This window comes from Pelmatolapia mariae, linkage group LG18, assembly GCF_036321145.2.
Source record: "Pelmatolapia mariae isolate MD_Pm_ZW linkage group LG18, Pm_UMD_F_2, whole genome shotgun sequence".
In the NCBI taxonomy this organism is placed as follows: Eukaryota; Metazoa; Chordata; class Actinopteri; order Cichliformes; family Cichlidae; genus Pelmatolapia; species Pelmatolapia mariae.
In genome coordinates this window covers 4,506,679-4,519,488 of record NC_086243.1, presented here as the reverse complement: position 1 = coordinate 4,519,488, position 12,810 = coordinate 4,506,679, and the positions used below count along the sequence as shown (strand labels likewise).

Below are 12,810 nucleotides of genomic sequence, written 5' to 3'. Positions count from 1 at the left end.
GGATCAAACCACCAAACCTCCAGTTAGTAGGGGACCTGCTCTACCACCTGAGCTACAGCCGGAACATTGCGTTCACATATAGAATATCTACCAGTTACCATTCATCTATTAAGATTTTGATATCCCTCCATCCTTACTGGACTTTAAAAAAAATTACTTAATTAATTAATTTTTTATAGTGGACATTTTTTTAAATCCCCATGAATGCCATTCAAAACAACAGAAAATGATGAACCTCACTCACTCATTCTGTGCAGGGGCTTAAAATGAAAACTCACTTTGTGCTAAAGCTAGCCAGCAAACACTCCAGGAGTTGTTTTAATGGGGCAGAGAGTTAAATCAGAGAGTAGCAGAAAGACATGAAATCTTAATCGACCTGCGAACTGAAAGAACAGAAAGAAAAGTCGGTCGCCAGAACTTTATCGGCTTTGTTACTTCAGTTTGGTCTAAGCAACTCCACAGCTCGTTACTGTATTTCCCACAATATCTGTTGCTACTGTAATGAAAGTACTGCTTACCACTATGTCAGATCTTTACAGTGGCAGCTTAGAAGTTTTTAAATTTTCAATAAAGAAAGAAAAAAGTAGTGATGGGAGAGAATGCAGGAGAGGAGGAACACCTGGCTCCAGCAGGAAGACCATCATGACTTAACCTACCCTCTGAGGTCTAACTCTAACCCCTAATCTGAACCTTGTTCTGTCAGAATGTATGATTTTTGACTTTCAAGACTTGTTCTTGTAGGTCGTTGCAATAGGTGGACAAAAAATAGACATTCCAACTGATGCATATCAAAAAGTTTTTATTGTCATCAAAATGTAGGGTTGTGGCTACTGAATTTAGGTCGACTCACAAGACTGTAAAGCAATATGACCAATCTTTTAATACAGGAGCTGACGCGCCATAAGAATTTGTTCTTCTGCCTCAAAATCATTTTTATATTTCACACTTTGAAACTTTGAAACCACACGTGACACACCCAGTCCTAAGACTCTCGAAACCTGATGAGCAACTTGAAGTAGCTGCAGTCACGTCGATACTTTGATTTGAGCAAATCTTGGAGATTTGTTGATGTGAGCCTTAAAATAGCTGTAAATAGGTACCTGCTACTCCAGTGAAGATGTTCCCCAGGTGCCTTTCTAAATAAAATGCTGCCTAGCTTGCAGTGAGCATCTCACTCCTGTATGGCAGCAAGTGATGAATGCTTCATGTGGCTCCAAGTTAACTAAGTTCATTTTGAAACACTCCCTGGAGCGTTGCCATCAATCAAAACCTCTCCCAGGAGGTGTCAAGCAACTTTGTCTGCCTTATTCTGCTACCATGTGCGGTTGCGCCACAACAATATCCAGCCCACCCCATTTGCTTCCATTTCAGGCAGCTCAGGCACTTACTTAGTTCCCTACTTTTGCCTCTGGGCTGGATATTTAACATGCAAGACACCCTCCAGCCTCCTTTTAACCCAAGAATGGCTTTTGGCATAGGCCAAAGAGAACAACACCTACTCCAAAGTGCTACCAACGGGAGTGGCGCCACAGAGAAGAAAAAAGATTTCCTCATTGCTGATAATTTTACCCTTAAAAGTCTGCCATTTTCATCCAGTGTGCCCATAAACAGTTATAACCACTACTCGAGCCACAGCCAACAGATGAACCTGAGAGGAGTCTACAGACAGACTGTAAGGAGATGCTCAGCAGGGGGAGGGCGACTGTCGTATAATCTGAGTGCATCTTTTTAATCTTATCAACTAAAAAAATTATCTGTATTGATAAAAAAAAAAACGACCAGCACATGGGATAGGAAATCCTGAACCAAACATGTGCTGTCCACATATCCTGGCACTAGGAAGCCCTGAAAATATTTCTGCCTGTGGTGTAGTGGGAGTAGCAGACTAGCTGATATGGAACGAGACTGATTTTAGGGGAATCTGTTATTTTTAAGCTTTTCCGCTTGTGCATTTATTTGCTCACAGCATTGAGCAACTACCGTGTATGCAGTGATGTTCTCAGTGTTCCCTGCCAATATTAGAACATGAGCATCACTGAAACAAACTCTTACATCGATAATGTAGACCCTGAAGTCTAGATGATAAAGTAAATCACACAAATCCAGATGTTTTATTGTCATTGGCCTCCAACTAAATAATCGTGCTGCTCATTTGTTCCAAAAAAAACCAAAAAAACAAGCCACATCAGCCTTCATCAAACCACATGTTGAAGTGTTTCCAATTTAAACTGGTAACAAATGCCATGTTAGAGGTAGTGATAGTTGCACAAACACATAAATTTCAACCAAGTGACTGCAGTTTCCAGCTGTTTACTTTTATTTTCACCTAAAAAAAATTGTAGTCTTAAGTTACCTTTAGGTTCCATGCTTAAGTCCTACATTTCAGGTTTGTTGAAACATTTCTTGCACATGTACTAAAACCGGTTCCCTTCTACACAAAGGACCAGGCCTGCTGTAGCCACCAATTCATCATAGACTCATCAAGGAAGCTACTTAGCTTTCAGCCACCATATTTTTTTTTTTTTTAAAAAGAAGTAGACAGACAGTCTGAAGTGTATGCTTAGCATTGGTGGATGCTGTCATTATGTGTTCCATTCTGCTGGGAGTCAAATATGGCTAAAGCACTGCCAGTGACTTAGTGGGTAAAAGAAATTAACTAAAGAAGAAAAAGACGAGGGACGCATTTTCACGTTCATTAGCCGGCCTGTCCCTCTGGGCTCAAACACAGAGCTCAGTGCATGAACTGCCCTCCCCGATGAACCCATCCATCCACACATAGCACACAAACTGCATTATCCTCATTTCCTGGGACACTCTCCTTCCCCTTTTACCTTTCTTGCATCCCACTTCTCCCATTTTCATCTCCGTCGTTTCCTTTCCATCTAAGTTTATCTAATGCCACCTCTCTCCACCCTGTCTTCTTTCCTGTCCCTTTCTCCCCCCCCCTTTCTTAGAACACATCATCAGCCTTCCTCACCATCCCCGTCTTCGGTCTCTCCGCTTTCCAGCCAATGGCTGCTGAGAGGGGCGTGGTTAAATAGAAAGCGGATGGACGGAGCTTGTTGGGGGAAAAGGGAGAGGGAGACACAGAGGAGAGCGCCGATGAATAGAGACGCTTTCCTTAGCTTCCTGGAGAAGCAACGCCAGGTTTGACACTGAGTGATGATTGTCACGCAGAGAGAGTCGGAATAATAACGCGGAATCAAATCGACAGAGAGAGGGGAGGAGGGGGCTCAGTCTGTGGATACCTGCGCGTCTCCATTCCGGCCGCAGGTGCGCTACGGTCCCTCTAAAGGGAGTTTGATCTGTGAGAGGCAAGTGCGAGAAGAACCAGTCCTGCAGGGATTATTTTTCATTTTCTCGCCAAGTGTCAGTTTTATTTATTTATTTTATTTATTCTTTTAGTTAAACTGAAAGCAAACTTTCTCTCCCCTTTGCGCCACCTGCAGTCATAGTTCAACTCCAGGTCTGACTCCAGCTTCATTCGGAGCTTTGTAAGTCTGTGGGCTGTTCTTTCAGACCTTTCCTGAGCTCGGATTACACTGGACAGCACCTCCAGTCTGAAAGGAAAATTCCTCAAAACTCCCAAGTTAACGAGAATCGGGAGTCCTTTCCAGTCCAGTCTTTACTTTAAAACGAGCTGATGAAGAGAACAATGTCTGGATTATTGCAGCCGCTGTTCAACCTGCCCCGGGAAAGAGGGGAGGAGTGAGGAAAGCAGTAAAAGAAGGGAGGAGGAAGAGGTGAAGAAGGGGGAAGTCGGCGGCGTTTAGCTGCCGTCCACCAGTTCTTTAACGCCTTTGCTGCCCGGGTTTTCCACTCTCTTTTTACGAGATACACGAACAAACATCAAGAGACGCGCGGGGAGGACCTGCGTTCACACCCTGGGTGAGTTTGTGTGTGTGTGTGTGTGTGTGTGTGTGTGTGTGTGTGTGTGTGTGTGTGTGTGTACACTGGGGGAATCAAATGGGGGGAATAGTAGAGGATCGCTGCCAGGTGCGTTTTTACGCACAGCTCACTCCGGGTTGATACGCACAAGACAATGTGGGTCCAGGAGGGTTAGTGACGCATGATCGATAAGAGATGAGAGAAAAATGAAGAGATTGCAATTCAGGTGAATGTGACAGGACGCTTGTTTTGCCCGTTTAAGCAACTTTACGCCCTGAAAAAATGCGTAAATAAATACTGGCGCTCACACGTGGGTCTTTATTTGTCCTTTTTTTCCCTAATACATTGCGCATGTTCCCAATAAAAATGTGCGCAATTGTGTTCCGCTTCAACCCGCAGAGTCTACATTCTCGTCATGCTTGGGAAACGCGTGTCTTTGGCAGCTTATGACAGCTAAATTGTAGTGTATGTATAACAACCTCACAATCGTGTGTGTGAGTGTGCGGACAGAAAAAAAAATCTCGCTGTTCTAACTAGTGAACACCTTCCTGCCTGCCTCTCTCCTCCCAGTGTGTCTTTCTCTGCCTCCGCGTGTGTGTGCGCGCGAGATTGTTGCTCCATCAGTCACCCTGAATGCCTGCCACGCACCGCACAATTTCTCACAAATTCGCTCAACCATGTAAGCACATTTACCTGTCAGCTACTTTGTCGAGACTACTGTAAGTAAGAAATCCTCAGAGAAGACGAGGTGCTGCCTCGGCAGCTGTGTGCTATATATATGTATATATATATATATATATATATATATATATATATATATATATATATATATATATGTATATTCCTTTCCCTCCGTATTGGGTCCAGTCAAACAAATAATGGGGGAGGAAGAAGAAGTGAAAAAGGTGAAAACCCAACTCTGGGAGCGGGACACTTGCTCACCGAAAGAGATCAGTTTTCCATCGTTAAATAATGCACCATTCAATCAGCGCACACACCCACACGCTCACACTCGTTCACCTGGAGAGAGGACAGCTCTTCCCGTTTTCCCTGCCTGCGTTTAAACAGCAGTGACGCGCTGACGAACGCTCGCTGGAAGAGCCTGCAGATGAAAGGGTGAGTGCAGGACACAGCGGGCTCATAATGACGTGTTTTGTAAAAAGAGCGTGAGCGCAGAGCCGTCCTAACTTCACAAAGTGAGAAGTGATATTGAACGCTCCGACCAGCGATGGGTGCGGGCGAAGTGGCCGTTTGAGAGAGTTGACACACGCACTAAACTGCAGCCATTTCTTATCGATATTGTTATGCTTTTGGGCTCCGATTCAATTATTCCGCTATAGTGCAGTACAGTAGATACCAATGTATGACTGAAATCAATAACACGACATTAAAACAATCACCATGAACTTCAGAGATTTTCCTGAGAGAGACCGAAAAGGAACCACTGAATTCTAGTTGAGGTAAATAATTTGCCATTTTTATCCTTTCTTGTGTCAAAATCCTCCATTTCCCATAATGCAACCAATTTGCAAGCCTTCTTTGCTGTTTGAGCTCCATATTTGTCAAACTTTGAGCACTCGGTCTGGAACACAGCCTTTATCAAAACTACGTTATAGAACATCATTGTAACAAAGAAATGCAGAAAGTATTTGTATGTAATGTATTTGAAACCGACAATAATATTGTCACTATGATTCACTGAAGTTGATACTGTCCAGATAATATTGAACAGTATAATCTAGAAAAACATCGCATCGCAATACCACAACTTTTCTCTCACAAAAGCATCCATATAAAGAATTCCATCCATCAATCCTTCCATTTATTTTTTCCGGTTATCCAATTCAGGGTCACAGGGGGGCTGGAGCCTATCCCAGCTGTCCTAGGGCGAGTGGCAGGGTTCATCCTGGATAGAGGAGAGGAAGTTACATAATGAGATGTTTAGAAAAACGGTTTATCAAAAAAAATATATTAAACAGCGATTATTAAGAAATTAGATGCAGAAAGTTTCCCACTAAAGTATTTAATTTTTCTCCTTTTTAGCCTTTCTGCCGTCTCAGGAGAAATGAATGTCCGAGTGCTCACATTAAGTCCGTGTGCATGTTTATTAAATCACTGCCTAAAGCCTTGCATTCGATCGCACATTTCACTGCTTCAGATGTGTAGAAGGGAGCTTGGTTTCACTTGTATTCTAATGCAGTGCTGTTGCTGTTTGTTTCTTTGGTTGAGAATCATACAGCCTCCGTAGGTGGAATGAAACCTGTGATTCATCAGATACCCTAATGCAGGCAGGCTTAAAGGGAAAAAAAACACCTTAATGCATTCTATCATTGTGGTAACATTCCAGTAGCAATATAAAATAGCAAAGACAAACAACTTTGCACTGTGTTTAGGACCTTGGAGAATCCTTTTAAAGGCTCCTGCTGGTCCCCACTTAAGAACCAGTGCACCCATGCAGGAGTACATCGCTCTGTAAAGAAGTTTATGTGCTTACAATAATCCTTTGTTGATATAAATTGGCTCCCACAACATCTTTCAGACCTTATGAGACCTTATACCAGATAAGATTAATTTAACATTTGGTATCATCCATGTCTGTGGATGTCTGCTTTCGGTGGTGCTCAGTTGTTCCACAGTCAGTGACAAGAGATAGAACACCTCCTAGTCCACTGACCCCCTTTCCATAAGGGAAATCAGCTTGGCTGTTGTTATTAGGTCCTATTGTTTCCACTGATTTCTCCTTACATTTTCTATTTACAGTATCACTTAGCCTGATCTCAGTCCCACTCATTAGCCTTCATCAGGACACCTAATTAATGCATTGGGCTCACTTTTGTGTCATTTCTTAAAGTGGAGCTTTAGTGTTACGATTGGAACCCAAACCAGGACCTCTCCTTAAAGCAGCAGCTGAAAACAAATTGGAACTAATTGCGAAAACAAAGCTTTCACTGGGGAAGTGAACAATGATATCCACGTCGTTTGCGTATCTCTGAAACACCAGTGGATTATTTCGGGATACTCCATCTGTGACCTTTCTTCTGCTTCATAAGTGACGTAAACGTCCGAGCTAAATCTAATGTTGCCTTTATTGTGAATTGCTTTTCAGAAAAATGCATCAGCTAAATGCATGTATATAAATGTAAATGTCCGCACTCAGCCTGCGTGCTTTTCTAGTGCATATGATACAGCTGTGTCCTTCAAACTGCAAGGACATGTGGAGTTATTGAGAATTCAGCCTTTTCAATGATTGATACATAATAGCTCTCTTTCAGATTTGCACCCTGTCTCACCTGGCTGCACTGTGAGCTTTTCTTTTCAACACAAGTCATATATGCGTTTTTTTAAATGCCCGAGTCAGACTGTGGAAGCATCTGAAAATAAAGTTATTCATAAATACACAAAGGTGCCTTTTTCTATAGGCTCTATTTGCTGTGCTTAGACCAGCCCAGTGCATTTTATACAGGCATGGCTGAGAAAATACCAAATTTCTCCTCCACTAATGAACCAGTGGACATGAAACACTGGATAATTCCGTTTCACTGTATTTTTTAGTGTGGCTGAAACAATTAGCCAGTTTATCGGGTAGTTAATTGACTGGAAACTAATGGACTTTTCCGATAATTAGTTAAATCAATCAATATTTTGGAAAATACACCCATCTACTCTTGTGGCACGATGAGAAGTTCTTAGTACAGGCTAGAGAGTGTTAGTGTTGCTTAGCACCTAGTCAATAGCGTATTAAGCTTTGTGCATAATTATTTACTTACTTGCTTTGGACAAAGCCAGGCTAGCTGTTTGTGTCCAGCCTTTGTGCCAAGTTAAAATAATTTACTGTAGCCTTCAGTCTTCTTATTTCAAAACAAGAAAGTAAAAATCACATTTCCTAAAATATCAAACCTTTGCTCTTCCAAGCTCAAAATGATGCTTTTTTCTTTGCAGTCACGGAAGTTATGATGATGGCTTATTATTAAAAGTGACATCATGACTTTAATGTGTTATATATAACACATTAAGTATATAATACTAAAAGTTCTATATGTGAATAAAATAATGTAGGTGTAAAAACAAGAATATTATTGAGATAAAATCTTGCAAGATAAAGTTGACTTAATAGTACGGTCTTATTTGACTGTTAATTTATATAGGTAATTTATATATCTAATATAATAGTATATCTCAAAATTGATCTGAGACAACTATAACAAAGAATAATTAATTACTGATGATTTTTTCTAATCCTGAATGCTAAAAATAGACTGTTTCCACCATGTCAAATATGATCATTTGTACGTACTCTTTCCCTGTGCACTATAATGTCATTATGTTTGTAATTGAGTTCATGGAAATTAAAGTTAAAACTTTTATTGTGAATTTCATGGGGGAAGTTTTGAATAAGAGAACTGTGAATTTAAGAGCAAATTTACTTTTAAATCTGTGTTAGTGTTATATGGCTATTACCAAAGAATACTTTACTTTAGAAGTCATTGTTATATCTGCAAATCCCAATGCAGATGTAAGTGGTAAAGAGTTAAAGCTGCACAAGTCTAGTACTCATCTTACCAGAGCCTTCCTTTTTCATTTAACCTGTGATTTCATCTTTTAATTAAATCTTAAAGTTTGTCACTGTAGAAATTGCAGGATCACATCCAGGTATACCTAGCTTAAACCAGGAGCACCTATTAGCCTTGCAGCAACAAAAAAATAAAAGAAAGAAAAAGAAAATAAAAAATAATAATTCTGCCTTCATGATGGTTATGGTTCATGAAGTTCTTTCATAGAGGTCTAAAGTGAACATTTGCTCTAGTGTATGTATAACATATACTTCAAAGCCAACCTTTTGTAAACCATAGAGGAACGCAATTTGGAATTATTGATTGACCCACATGATGTTTGTCTGTGCTGTGTATGTCTGAACTGTGAAAAATCTTAAGCAATGAACTCAAGCTGCACAGGAGCGTGCTGCATGGGGCACATCAAGTAATTGATTATTGATTGATGGACATACAATATCATTTTAGATCTGTGCAACAATCTGCTTGTTGCATTGTTGCCAGTGTCAATGGGAGAACTGATGTGAATCCACATCCCTGGGAGATTCAGTATAGACAAAAGCAGCAGGCTGTATCTTCTCTTGGATGCATTGTGATTCATCCTGCTGTAGGTTCAAACACCTGCATTGACTGAGCTGGTCAAATTGAGACTTTCAATTACAGTCATGAAATTAAAGAAAATCTAATCATTTCATGAAACAAATTAACTGTCTACTAATTCAGTGAATTAATTAACCTGTCTGCTGATGAAAGGAAGCCAAGTTAACTGTTATAGAGTCATTATGTCAGCTTGATTAAGCACATCATATTACAAAGACTTTGTACGAAGCTTCAAAATAAGAAGCCAGCAAATAAAGTAACACTGAGCTGTGCTTTGTGCTCTCTAAGATGTACAGTCTTTACATTTCACTAAAAGTTGTAATGTTTAAATCATCCTGGTTGTACACAAGAGATGATTCTAGAGAGATCCCAGTTTGTTTTTGTACTTGTGTTTTTATGTTGCTCCATAGGATAGTTGGACTCTGCCCACACTATTGTATAACAACTCTTACTAACTTGTAGACTATTTCAGATGCAGTCTGTGTGAGGAGTCGCTGTTGTACTGTCTTTCTCTTACATAACTGAAAGTTATCCATGTATGTATCCATAGAGCAGCTATCCCAGCCTCTGATATCAGGTTTTCTACAACGTCCCTTTGCAAAGTTCAACTTGTCCTTCAATTTAAAGCCGAGCTATAAGCAACATAAACGAGTGCCTTGCCCTTGATGTGATTGGCTGGAAACTGTACTTGTGCTTGGAACTGTAAACTCCGCAGAACTCTTTGGTGAAATTACTGCAGGTAAAGTGAAACAACGGATCCACACTTCAGTTCAACAATGCATAACATCACTCCATTCAGAGTAAATGGGAGTGCCGAGAGCACCAAAGCGTCAAGTTGTATGTGAGAGTGTAGCTGTAGGAGGTGGCCACTTATATCAGAGAACATCATTTACTAGTCCAATAGTGAGATATGGACAAAAATAAAGAAACCCCCCAACTCAACAGTAAGTAGCTGGATTAAAACTGTGCATGTGCTTTTTTTTTCTTCAATAGGAGTGACCTGTTAATTAGTGCTGCCTGCAGCCACAATACTGAGCTCCCTGAACCTTTTATCCAAGACTCCGATTTTTCTTTATCTTGCTTGTTTTTGTGGCCGTCTTTAGAAACTGCACCTCTAGGGGGAAAAAGAAGATGAAACAAAATCCCCCAACACCAGCAGCAACCACCACCACTGCTCCAATCTGTGGCACTGACACGCCTCCAGTGGCAAAACCCGTAGATGTGTCTGACTTTAGTGGCTTGTTTAAGGCAAGACAGTGGAGTGTTGGGGTGCAGGGAAGGGGAGACATGAAAGGCAGTTAAACTCCCTCTTTGTCGGTCCCTCTGCCCCCTTGCCTCTCTTTCTACATCAAAGTGCTCGTCTCTTTATAAGGAGAAGCCACATGCATCCCACTGCAGCTACAGTAGGAGGGGATATGGAGAATCTGTCTGAGTGAGCATTGTAGATGCTCCATTGTTTCCCATATGTACATTAATCCTGAGCCAGGCTCCAACGTGGACCGTAACAATCCAAAGCGTTGCTGACATTTCAATCTACACAGGGGGTGGGTGAGAGTCAGGGGGCATTTGTGTGCGTGTTGTGCGTGTGGGTGGGGTGTGTCTAATACTCTTTTTACCGCTCTGTAGAAAAAAAAGAAAAAAGAAACTGAGCTTTCCTTTTTGTTTAATCCATGGAGGATTTTTTTTTTATAAGCCGCTTCCAAATATTCTTATGGACTAAGCTGTTGAGTTGTGTAGAAAAATGTCTGTCTCATTAATGAGTTTTTCTTTGCAAAATCAGTTGAGGGATTGGACTGTCATTCCCAAAAGGCTTGAGGAAATTGTTTTTTTCAGACATGTGTTTCAGGAAGGTTAAGAACAAAATGTGTGTGAAAATGGCCACTTTCTTATCACGGCTCTGTCAGCGAACGAAATGACTAAACTGAGCAACTAAACAGAAAGAGGAAATGCCTAGAGGACACTTGGATTTGTTGATCGTCTCAAAGTATGCCACTCCTTACCCAAGAGATGCTTTTACATTTGAAAAATACATGCACATCCATTTTTCCTCATCTTTCCCACTTTCCTGTGTCCCCCTTTTAACTCGTTGTTTCAAGTGCCCCACATTTGAATGCAGTCCAGATTAATAGTTTAATACATTTTTCATGTACAGTTAGCCAAGCCATAGCTTGAGCCACATGTTGGCATATTGAATAGTGTATGTTGGGTTTGGAGGATGTTTCGCATCATTGTGACAGAAGTTTTACTGGACCTACAGAAGTCTTACCATCCATACCTGTACATGTATGGTATGATTTGAGAATCCACACTTAAACAGGGCTTGAAGCGTTAGTATTCCTAAAACACTGCTCATTACCTCACCTAATAATGTTTGAATATGTCTTTTGTCCTTGTAATATTTGTCTTTGACTTAGCTTTGATTTGCTGAAGCAGAATGAGTTCTTTGGAAAAATAAATCACAACCTTGATTGCATCTGCCCTGCTACTCTGATGACTGTCTTTTTGTCAAGATGATGGCATGTTGCATATGAAGCCGTTGCTCAAGAGATACAAACGTAGAGGAAATAAGAAATTTTATTCTATGAAGAAGAAAAAAAGCTGCACTCCTCACAGGTGAGCTAAATTGAACCACAGCATAAAACGCTTTTCTGTCTCAAATATGTCTTCAGCACTTTGTGATTGTATTTACTCTTGGCTGTTTTGATATCAGAAAGCCTTTTAATCTACCCAAACCCCATGAAGTGTAAGTTACATATCTGTCACGCACAATGATTCTTACAAACCCAGACTTTAATGCTTGGTGGACAATTCGTGATTTAGTTACTTGTGTAGAGTCTGCTTCGAGCAGACCAGTTTGCAAGGCTTGTTACCCGACCATATGTGAGGCCGAAAGTGTTTAGCTGTTCCAATTGACCGCACTTGAACACGGGGGTATACAGCCGGCTGTCACAGAGTGGGTGAAAAGCAATTTCAAACAGTCTTTCTTCATATTTACTCTTGTTTATTCAGTGAAGTCATTTTCAGTTTGATAAATTGTTGAATACCGCAACCCAAATTCCAGTGTCATAAATGAGATGGTGCTTCAGATGCTGCGTCACCAGTCCAGTTTGTTAACTGAAAAACTAAGAAGCTACTGTTGGAACTGTTATATTCCAACAACACAGATGTGGTCAGGTACGAATAATCAGATGACTTTGATCCTCACCAGTGTTGACCAAGAGTATGTGAAACCACGGTGATGTGGCCCTTGTCAAAGTAGCTTGGGTTTTTACACAAACTCAGTGCATCAAATATGAGAACTGAATGTTGCTGAATGAATGTTAACAACAAATGAGTCCCAGATATTTATAAGTGGCCTTTTTTATGACGTAACGAGGCGTCAAAATCCATCAGTTCATCAGCTCATACTTCTCAAATTCTTTTGTGAAAAAAAGATTTTGCTTTTGTCTTTATGATGAAACCCTTCCCTGCTCAGTTCTCCTTTTCATCGCCAAGTAAATTGCTGTTGCTGCAATGCAGAAAACTCATCACTTTCAGTGAGTCACAGGGTTTTTTTTTTCTTTTGGAGTACTGACATACATTAACATGCATCCATGTTTACTAAAGCAAAACCCCCCCAAATGGATTGCATTTCTACTTTCCTCTATCTTTTAGCAATAGAAACTAGTACATTTGCATAAAAATGTAGTGCATTCTTGCCATAAATTCATGTATAAATGATGCAGAGTGTAAAACTTGTCACCCAGGTCCCTGTCAAACGCTAGAAGTAGGA

The 12,810-nt window shown here is 40.6% G+C and overlaps 1 protein-coding gene across 1 annotated transcript in view; it reads left to right on the top strand.

The window, feature by feature from the left end:
• The first annotated feature begins 3,101 nt into the window (after positions 1-3,101).
• The window catches only part of brinp2 (bone morphogenetic protein/retinoic acid inducible neural-specific 2), a 268,975-nt gene continuing 259,266 nt past the window's right edge, over positions 3,102-12,810 (top strand). The window contains exon 1 of the mRNA XM_063462358.1: positions 3,102-3,888. The gene's annotated coding sequence lies outside the window, so the exon portion shown is untranslated. The remainder of the gene's footprint in view (positions 3,889-12,810) is intronic.